Genomic DNA, 11402 nt, shown 5'->3' with positions numbered 1-11402 from the left:
ACACACACCACCTTCCAACTCTCCCTCCTTATTTCTTACAAGTACCGAATGTTGATGCCTTCGTAGCGATAGTGTTTTGAAATGCTATGCAACCTAGCCGAACCTCTGCAACTCCTTCTCCTGTCTTTTGAGAGGCTAGCGCTAACCCTACACTACCTGGGCTCTGATACCACTTGGAAGGTCCAGCTATGGTGGATGGTAGCGAAGGCACACAGAGAGAGAGAGAGAGAGAGAGAGAGAGAGAGAGAGAGAGAGAGAGAGAGAGAGAGATTCGACAAAAAATAACAGGCCTTCTTCTTCTATGTTATTTTAATTCAAAAAAGCCTTTACATATATACCTTGTAGTCACCATGCAATCTCCACATATGGTGTGGTTCATAACTAAACATATCTGCATGCCTTAGGAGAGTGTTCCCACGGGCTCAATCTAAATTGAACTAGGGCTTGGAAAACCACCAATATGACATGCAAGTGTCCACAAGTGGTTTTTCTTTCATGGTCCACAGTTCATGTATATAATGGTTGACAAGAAGCAACCTAGTGTGGCAACTTCCAGTTGTGAGGTTGAATATATGTCTGATTTGGGTGTTGGATAGGACACTGATGCCAACATCATCTACACTAATAGTCAGAGCGCATTGGCAGTTGCGAGGAGCCTAGTTTTTCATTCTCGCACAAAGCACATTGAGGTACATTACCACTATGTCAAGGAAAGACTATGGCAGTAGGAGAGATCAACTTGGCTTATGTGCCGACACAGGACAACCTTGCAGATCTGATGTTGGGCCTCTTACTCTAGCATGAGCATGTCAAAGAACTCCATATCACTTATCTCCGTGGTAGGAGGCATCTCTATCCTAAGAGGATCAATCCGCTGCATACAATTTTTGTAGATTGTGAACAACAATGTAATTTGGTTCGGCAGTAATTTTTTATAAATTGTGAACAACAATGTAATGCAATTTGGTACCACAATGCTGTTGTCAATTCACTATGCTTTTGTCAATCCTATGTTTTTATCAATTAACAGTTCTTTTGTCAATGATATGTTTTCATCAATTCACACTGCTTTGGTCAATCCTATGCTTTTGTTTTGTGTTCAATATATATGGTTGATTGGGTGGCAGGGCATTGTTTACCATGCCATCAAAATTTTTTATGCTCGGGTATCTATTAGGAGAAACTTGGACTCAATTTTGGGCCCTGTAAGAAACGCCAACTCAGCATAGAGAGAGGTAATTATGAAAAATGCAAAAGTTTTTTCTTGGAATTCTATTTCTCATAGTACATACGTAAAAGTTTGCTCAATTACTTAAATGCATGCTCGTACAAAATGCTTTTCAAGAGCCCAACTTAAGTGTACACAAAAATCCATGTCTGTGAATCTTAATGAGTGATGTGATGTGCGATGAGAGAAAACACATAAGATTTGTTTTCAAAATACAAAAATAATACAACGGATGCATCCGGAACGTCCAAAAACCTTATGATAGCTCTTTAAAACGCTGAAATCTGACGTCTCTAGCTCAAGATATAGCATTTTTAAGCCTAGGGCCTCAACTCCTCAAGGGCCTCAGGAGTTGAGGCCCTTGAGGAGTTGAGGCCCTAGGCTTAAAAATGCTATATCTTGAGCTAGAGACGTCAGATTTCAGCGTTTTAAAGAGCTATCCTAAGGTTTTTGGACGTTTCGGATGCATCCGTGGGCTTAAAAAATGCTATATATTAATCCTAGGGTCTCATGAGGTCAGAACCAAGCGAATAGAGGTCCCAGAGACCCCTCAAGGGCCTCTATTCGCTTGGTTCTCATTCCTTTATAGTCTTAAATAGTACATATTAATCACTATCAAGTACGATCTGTTCGAATTTAAATTGCGAGTACTTCATAAAAAGATGATTAATACTTGTGCGAGATGCACAAGTACAAGTACTTCACTTTATAGGATAGCAACAACGGGTCATAAAAAGGCGTTTGGCGCTTGTGCAAGATGTTATGATTAAGCGCCTTACTTTTTTGATGATAATGACAATTTCACCAAAATGGTTTTCATGGACATTTTCAAAACGAGAAAAAAGGTTTTTCAACGTAACGTTAGCCTTTTTCCTATTGGCTAAGGAGCATTCTCTCACTAGAGCTAAAAGGCCCGAAAATGAGTCCATTTCTTTCCTAATGGCTATCATCGTCGTTATTTAGGGCTCCGCAACATCACTATTTAGGGCTCTGCAACATCGCTATCTGCATCGCTATTATGGGCCTACAACATTTTTATGTGTGTCTCTATATAGCAACACCTATAACGACACACATAGCAACACTTATAGTGATGTTTTCTTTTCAACACTTATATCGACACTTTTAGCAACGCCACGAATAAAAATGTACTAATTCATTTCCATCGCTACGACTGCCATAAGCCTTTAGCACCTCTTCCAGTGATAGCATGTTTGCATTGATTACAAGGACATAAATCCTTGTTGCAAGATAGGCCTCTTGATTGGACGACTCCACATCATCGTCACTACTCATAATGACTATGAAAACCCTGAACCCTAAACATAAATTTATCTATTCTTTTCTCTTTCTCTCTTTCTTCTCTCATCTCTCCCTCCCTATGGTAGCAATCAAGAAACCATAAATCACATTGTAAACTACCTTAGATTCTCTAGCCATGTTCGATTGCCACTATCTACATGACAATGCATGTAGTGGGAAAAACCCCTTTGCCTCTTGTTCAAATCTATGCATGCCGTACCTAGTGTAAACTACCTCAGATTCTCTAGCCATGCTTGATCCCCTCACACCTCGGTCTAGAGGTGCACGGAGATAAGGACCACCGGGTTATAATCTCGCCTTTATTGGTAAATGCTATTTTTGTGGGTGCAACAAATATGCACAGCCACATCTACATGACAATGCATGTAGTGGGAAAACCCCCTTTTCCTCTTGTTCAACTCTAGAAACAAGTATATACCTAAATCCATGGAAGCTACATGCAAGCTACTTGTAATCTCACATGCAAAAATGGCTCACAGACAAGCTGTTTTTGAAGCTTGCAGTGTTTTTGAGACGCAAAAACGCAGTGGAATTTAGAAACGACTTTACATTTTCCACGAGTCTTGTGTGCATGTGAGCTTAAAAACAACTACATACCTAAACCCATGTAAGCTAGATGCAAGCTATTTGCAAGGTCACATGTAAAAACGGCTCCCCGATAAGCGTTTCCAAAGTCCACATCGTTTTTGGGATGCAAAAACGTAGAGAACTTCAAAAGCAACTTTCGACGAGTCGTTTGTGCATGTGATATTGCAAACGACTACATACCATTATCTAACAATCTGCATGCAAGCTATTTGCAAGCTCACATGTGCAAACAGTTTGCAAACAAGTTGTTTTCAAAGTCTGCTACATTTTTGGGATGTAAAAATGCAACAAACTTCAGAAACGACTTTAAGTTTTCCTCAAGTCATTTGCGCATGTGAGCTTGCAAATGAATACATAAGTAAATCCATGGAAGCTACATGCAAGAATTTGCAAGCTCATATGGGCAAACATAGACAATCACTTTCCGAAGTCTGCAACATTTTGGGGACTAAAAAACGCACTGAACTTCAAAAATGACTTTTTTTCAAATTGTTTGTGCATGTGAGCTTGCAAACGACTACATATGTAAACCTAGAAAGCTACATGCAATCTCACATGCGCAAACGGCTCATGACAAGCCATTTTTGAAGTTCGTAGCGTTTTTGGAATGCATAAACGCAACAGACTTCAGAAACAACTTTCTCGCTAGTTGTTTGTGCATACATAAACGTAGCAAGCTACATGCAAAGTCTTTGCAAGCTCACATATGCAAACAACTCGCGGATTGTATCATCAAAGTTAAGAAGTAGTCTTTTTTTGCCAAAAATGGACAATAATTAGGTACATCTCTTGGACAAAAAAGTAGCTGAGATTTTTCTCGACGAGAGAGGTGTATTAGTGAGTTGTTTGATGAAAGCAAGGTTAAAAGACCAATGTAAGAAATTTCACCAAAATCGGGCAGAGTCTTGTTTATAATTGAGACATTTTTTTAAAAAGAAAACCTAGTAATTGCAATCTCTTAATGAGACCCTCCATGGGAGGTTTAAGACTTCAGTACCATAACCGAGAAGTATCTTGATTACCAAAATAAGCTATGTGTCAAAAAGCAGGTCATTACTGGTACATTCTCATGAAATCAACGTAAAAAATAGCATTTTCAAGTTATCCATTTAGGGTATTTTCCTTCTTTAGTATGCCTTGACATCAAGCTGATTGTTGCTCTGTGTCACAACCAGCTTAACTTTAGATTAAAAGAAATTCTTATTGTATTTCATATCGGCTATTCTTAAACAATACTATCCATCGTCTGATTGATGTTGAGGATCATGTAGGTGACTAAAATCAGATAGCCTTCTATCTGTACATGAGTAAACTTTGCAAAACATAGTCAATGCCATCGCTCACAACACATTTTAAGGCCTTATAAAGAAACATTTCATGCCAAGGACGGTGCCAAGGACCTATCATAGATAATGAACCTTTCCCATATGAGAAAAACTGAATCTATTCCTAGATCATAGTTGTTATGCAAATGCAAAAAATCATATATTTATTAGCAAAACATTGTAATATTATCCAACTAGAGCATAATTAAAATTTTTAACACATAATCATAGTCAAATGCGCACAACATTCCTTTTCTAATTTGGATAATCTAGTAAAATCCATATGAATTTTTGGCAGCCAAAACTAATATTAATTTCAATGACTGCATTATATTCAAGCTATCTTCTAAACTATATGACTCAAAATTCACAGTTTTGTTTCATCAACTACCCAAGTAAAAGATTACTACCGCCACTCTGAGTAGATGCAATGCACCTACTTGGTGAGTCTTCATTTGTATATGTGAGGAAGGTGCGTACATCCTCATTTTGTGTATCGGATGTGCCAAGTTTAATATGACCAAGCACATTGGGATCATGCCAAATCATTTGTTAGTTGCATTTTACAAGAAGCAGCTGCAAGCACAATAGTAGTGTTGATGTCGTATGCGATCATCACCTAGGTGTTGATGCCATATGCGATCGCTACCCAGGTGTGATTGTGTGTGCATGTATATGTGTATAAGATTCTTGAGAGCACAAGGTGCAAGCATTGAGCCAGGATGGCAGAGTAAAGGGCCAAGTTAGGGGGGGGTTGCAGAACGAGTGGACACCCAAAAGGGTTGAGCGGAAAGAAAAGAACATCACTGGCTAAGAAGGGAGGAACTAGAAAAGGGCTGAAAAATTCCAAAGTATGACAAAGCTGGGCATGTGATTAGAGCCAGAGTATGACAAAGGTTGGGTGTGCGATTATGACAAAGGTCTTGATCATACTATGCTACAAGGGGCTTGACCATACCATGCTACAAAGATCCAGAGTCTAATAAACATTGGGCATGCAATTAGAGAGACCGAGAACCAATGCACAAGTGTCTCCAAGATTGCACTAGGAATTGCAAATTTGTTTTTGGGATAAAATTGGATCATCCGAGTACATACTATTTTTGGTCAAAGTATGCACTTTTGAAAACTTTGACTCTTTGTTTTGTTCATAAGGAATGTTTGTTTCCAGGTTTGAAATATTATATCCTTGGTATTTCTCTGCTTAAGATTACCCTTTTGAAGTTAGAACTTAAATGTCCATAGAGTACATATTGAAATCAACAAATTGGATAAAAATAAAAGCTTTTATATATAGGTGTTGACGGGCGAGCATCAACAACATGCATTGCAATTCCATTGGCGTATACACATATCTGTATACACATATTTCCTGTATCGAAGGGCTTCATAGTGAGTTCCAAGTTGGGGTGATGGGTTTTCACCCTGGATTATGAATAAGGAAGGGTGCTTGAGCCAAGTGGAGTACGTGTTAGGATTTTCAAGATATATTATAAGTGACCGTACCTTATCTTAAGTCTAAAGATGCTTGTTTTCTAAAAGACCGTTTTCAATGCTGATTTCCACAACTTGTCTTAATGAATTACTGTGACGGAAGTTAAAAAAGAATCCATTATTTTAAATGTTAAAACACATGTGATAGTAATTAGGAAACAAAAGGATCATGTGTGAGTACGGGGTGGTAAGTGGGGATTGACTAAGGTTTTCAATCATGGATGGCTAGACCTGATTAGTCAGGTAACTATCTATTCCCGCGCATTATAAACATTTAGAAAACTTTTTCAATTGGAAGAGGAGTTCACCAATAGTAGTTGTTCCCTCACAACTATTGGGGGGAAAAAGTGTTGGTTGAGAATACCTTAGCCCAAATTGTGGAAATTATAGGGTTGGAACAGTTTTAGATTTTTGAAATGTTGTCTCATTTTTGGTATGAGATAGGACTAGGTCTTCTTCTAGGGCTATAGACCCAAGACATTTTCAATGGTAAAGGTCTATTCTCTGGACCCTTCTTACTTAGAGACACGAACTTTTAATAGGCCTAGAGACCTGTCAAGGACCCCATCCCAATCTCGGTATTGGTGGGTTGGGGATCTCTCATGTGGTATCAGAGCAAGGTTAGTTAAGTCTTTGGACCTAGAGAAAAAACATTAACATACTAAGAAAAGTTGGGTTTTGACAAAAGAAATTAAAAATGTGTGTAATTGAAATGTGAGGGATAAAGAGAAACGAGAAACATTGTCCCCCTCTGTGCAAGAAGAATTTCATCAGGCCTTTCTCAAGTCTTCAACATCATGTTTGTGGGACATGTTTTCCCCACCCAGTTGGGGAATTAGCTAGGGAAGGTGTGGTGGAGTTTTTCTCATAGATACGGGAGAGTTGGAAGGGTTTTCTTTAAACCTCAAAAGACTCAAGTGGGCCGAGGAGCTAAAAGTAATTGAAGTATACTTTTTCATAGGAACAGAGGATACAAATGAAACTATAGCAATAGATGGTGGTGTTTTAGTGTCACAAAACCAATGGTTATTTGATCAAGTAACTACCATAGTCAAGAAAAATTAGGCCTATGGGTGTAAGCCCTAGCTTTAGAGGGCCAAGAGATGTTGTATTTCCTGATCCTGTATTCGATGCACCCATGGTGTATAGGCTTTTTATGTAGGAGTGTTGATGTTCTTGTACATATTAGTTTTCTTGTATTAGTCATTGTATATACCATGCGTTTTCCTGGAATATTGTATGTCATGTTTATTGGAATAATGATTAGTGGATTTACTGTTTGATCATTGCAATGTGAATGATGTACTAAATGTTTTAAATAAGTAAAGTAGATAAAAAATTTACTAAACACTAAACTCCCTAAGTTAAATCACAGCGTAACCCTTGCACCAATACCCTCTATACTGTTACACAAGAAAAGAAATTACTGCTAAAGCAAGTCCAACTTCCTGTCTTTAAGGGAGAAGGGCCCAATCTAGAGTGGGATGCAGAAGCATGGTTAGAGGCTATGGATGATTATTTCATACCTGTAAGAACTGCTCAAGAAAACTAAACAATGTTGGGTATGTTTCGTTGTCGGGGGATATGTGTTCGTTACGTGAGCCGACGGGCCTCTGGCTGTGGGAGGTGTGAAAGAGAGAGAACAAGAGACACTGATAGCTCCGGCAATCACTGCAATCATCAATTAATTGAATATTACTTTGAGTACAACTTAGTCCTTAGCGAAGGCGGGTTGTTAACAGCACTGTCACTTGGATCAGCTGCTAACTAGGAGTTTAAGCTCCCATTTACAGGATTAACCGGGCCATTAACGACACCGGACTTAACAAAATGCTAATTCAATCTTTAACGGATGACGGTGATGGAAATTATCTCTTGTCGCTTCATCTGCTTCAAGTTCCATTAGATTCTGCAAGCTTCAAGTCAGCTCACTGCCTCAATCATCAATGCTTTGGACCGGCTTAATTGCCATTCTCTAGTTTGAACTTCCTCCTACTTCTTTCCTTGCTTCGTTTACCGTGCATGCCTTCTCCTGCTTTCTTCTCTTGCTTTGGTTTAAGGCCAAGCTCGCCTTCTCAAGCTTACTCGCTTCGACCTCGATAAGTTTACTTGCTTCGTCCTCGCTTTGACCAAGCCTTGGCTTGCTCAAGCCTCGACAAGCTCTTCTCGACCTTTCTTGCCTTGGCTTGTTCAAGCCTCGCTTGGAATCCTCTTTGAATCACCTTCCATGCAATTGCCTTGACCAAGCTTCGAGCCTTGGCTTGACCAAGCTCCGAGCCTTGGCTTGACCAATCTCACCTCGAGAGCCTTTGTTGCTTCCACCAAGCTCGAGAGGGAGAGAGAAATTCCTTCTTGCTTTGGTTGTCCAAGCTTTCCCTTAATTAGTGCTTCATCAGCTTCAAGCCTCGAGCCTGCTCTCCATAGGCGAGAGAGAGAGAGAGAGAGAGAGAGAGAGAGAGAGAGAGAGAGAGAGAGAGAGAGAGAGAGAGAGAGAGAGAGAGAGAGAGAGAGAGAGAGAGAGAGAGAGAGAGAGAGAGAGAGGTAGCCTTAAAGTCCTCACTATCGAGAGATTGAGCTCCTCCATGCCAAGGGAGAGAGCCTGAGAGAGAGATCAAGTGAGAGCACGAGAGAGAATGATTGTTGCTTCTTTGATTGAGCTCCTCTTCTCGTGTACCCTCCTTGCCTTGCTTTTTTCTGCCATTCACTCGTTGAAGCCACCCTAAAATAGCCCCTCCAAAATTTTTGCCCCACCACGCAGTCACGGCGTCGTGACTGACGTGGCGTGGGAAAGAGTTCGATGATGTGGCAGCATCGACTTCCGACCATCACAAAACCCAGCGTGAGCGGTGTCGAACTTCTACGTGAGGAGACCGTAAGCAGATTTCGCTTCAGTCGTGCGCTCATCCGAGCTCACATGTGGCGGCTGCGAGCCTTTCTTTCCTTGAACAGTCCCCGTCCTTTTTGTTCAATGCCATGGCTCCCTTTTTATTTTATCCCCTTCACACCCAATGGGCGGCCATTAAGCATGTCCCCTTGGATGGGTGTCCCTCAAAGGACACCAATTTGAGCATACTCTTCCTTGCTCCACTACCTTCACATTGCCATGTTTGGCATGCATCCAAGCAAGGGATGGTTAGTGGCATGGTTAGCCAAGCTTACCAAGCATGAAATTTTCCTCCAATAGCCCTTGACTAACAATATCATCATGAATTTTGATGCCCGTTAAAAGGTCTTGACTAGTGTCACAAGCCTGCTAGATGCAAGTATAAGTGATTGCATTTGAAGAATTGTCTCATCTTTGCATTTGTTGAAAATAACCAGCTTCTTGGCCCTACCTCTGTTGGGTTTAGCCCGCAATCATTGCATTCCAAGAGACGACATTCCGAACACGAAGCTCTTCAAGCACTTTTTGTCCTTCAGTACGAGCACCACACAGATTCCTCCTGACTAATAACAGTCTCGTGGATTTGAAATTACCATAACTGGCCCGTCCAATTTTTTTTTGTCATGTCGTCACTTTCTATGACCTTCATACGCTGCATAGAATATACACATCACTTGGCAAGGCTCCAAAACCCTCAGTTGGCACACTGACCAAGCCAATCAGACTGATACAGAACCGGCCCTCGATGTATCTTTAATGGCCAATATCTTGGCAACCGGAACTCCAATCTCGTTGATCTGTAAAGACCGACGCACTCCACAAAGTGAGCACTTCAGGCCCGTGCATTCATTCCATTTTTGTCACCTCAGCTGTAGTTGCCCAATCCGGTACGGATCTGCAATTGACTTAAACTTCAAAGTGCCATAACTTCTTCACCGTGGCTCCAATCGACGAGCCGTAAAGACAGGCCGATAGAGAACTTCAAGCACTACAATTCTAGATCATAATCTCTCATCTGTGGTCACTGCAAGAATACTCATTTTTGGCATCATTGAGGCATCTATTGGCCCTTATAAGCCGCATCTGACATACATTAATCATTAAGCTTGGCCTGTTATCAAGCCCTGATCACTACTCAATAAATGGGTAGGCTTCAAAGAAGCTTATCTTGCATTTCTTTACTCTTTTTTCCTTCATGGCAGCAGAGCTGCACGACACCGTCTCAGTGGAGATGCAAAGCTGTGGTGGAAACAACACTGTAGAGATAATCCTACTAATAAACCAACTTGGGAGAAGATGAAGCAGGACAATATAAAATGTTATCTTTCTCCTGCTCACCAAACCATTAAGATGAATGAATTCTTTGGTCTATGTCAGTTAGGACTTTCACTGGAGGAGTACTATACAAAGTTTGTGTCCTTACGACATTATGCTCCTCAGGTGACCATGGAACAAAAAATTGCCCAGTTCTGTCAAGGTCTCAACAAGCCCCCGAGTACACGACTCAAAACCATTAGACCTATATCAATTCAGGAATCCCTTCTTAGGGCCAAGCAACCCCACCAAAAACTATCATAACTATAACAGTTATAGAGGAAGAGCTAGAGGAAATTTTAACCAAGGAAGTCAACAAAGTACAGTAACTGCTGCAACAACTTTGAATCAAACCTTCCATGATATAAGATGTTATGGATGCGGTTAGGTGGGACACTACAAGCACAACTGTCCCCAAGAGTTAGACCCTAGAGCTATAACTAGGCCCAATTGCCAACCCCAGGTCAACCAAGGTAACTTATAGAGAGGAGGAAGAAATGGAGGATGTGACAGGGGAAGAGGAAGAGGAGACCAAGCTTATGTAGCAGTAGGAGAGTCTACTCTAATAAACAAGGAATATGAAAGAGCAACCTTGTTTGCCGCAATTCACAATCCTGGAGCATGCCAGCAATATGCTGTCATTCAAACTACTGCAAACCGACAAGGTGAAAAGTTTGAATTACTTATAGATTGTGGTAGCACCCATTCTTTCTTTCTCCACAAAATGTTTAAGGAAACTTAAGCTGAATCAGTACCCAGTCAAAAGAATGGTAATGGAATTAGCAAATAAAAAAGAAGTTCTTTCTCAACATTCAACCGAAAAAGTAGAATTTTAATTAGGAGGAGTTTCTATCTCATCTTACTTTCACACCGTACCTGTTGGAATCTACGATGGTATCTTGAGAATGGATTGGATAATAAAAAATCAAGCACACATTCACTATGCCGAGGGTGGTTAATCCTTTAGGAATGAGCTAGGGAAAGAAATTTTAGTTTAGGGACGTAATGGGAAATCAAAAGCCCATCTAGTTAAGGCCAATAGACTTATTAAAGGTCTAGATAAGGGACAACAAACCTTCATGGTCAAACTAAACAAAGCTGAAGATTCAGAGGCCAACCCACTTTTGAAGTGGCTTAAGAAAATTTCATATGTGTTTCCAGAGGACCTCTCAAATTTAACTCCCCCAAGGGACAAAGACCATGAGATAGAAACATTTCCAGGTACTGAAGCTATTTCCAAAAGACC

The sequence above is a fragment of the Adiantum capillus-veneris genome, chromosome 24, assembly GCF_014529385.1.
Source record: "Adiantum capillus-veneris isolate H3 chromosome 24, ASM1452938v2, whole genome shotgun sequence".
NCBI classification, from domain to species: domain Eukaryota; kingdom Viridiplantae; phylum Streptophyta; class Polypodiopsida; order Polypodiales; family Pteridaceae; genus Adiantum; species Adiantum capillus-veneris.
The sequence above is the reverse complement of the archived record's forward strand: the minus strand, read 5'-3'. Positions refer to the sequence as shown.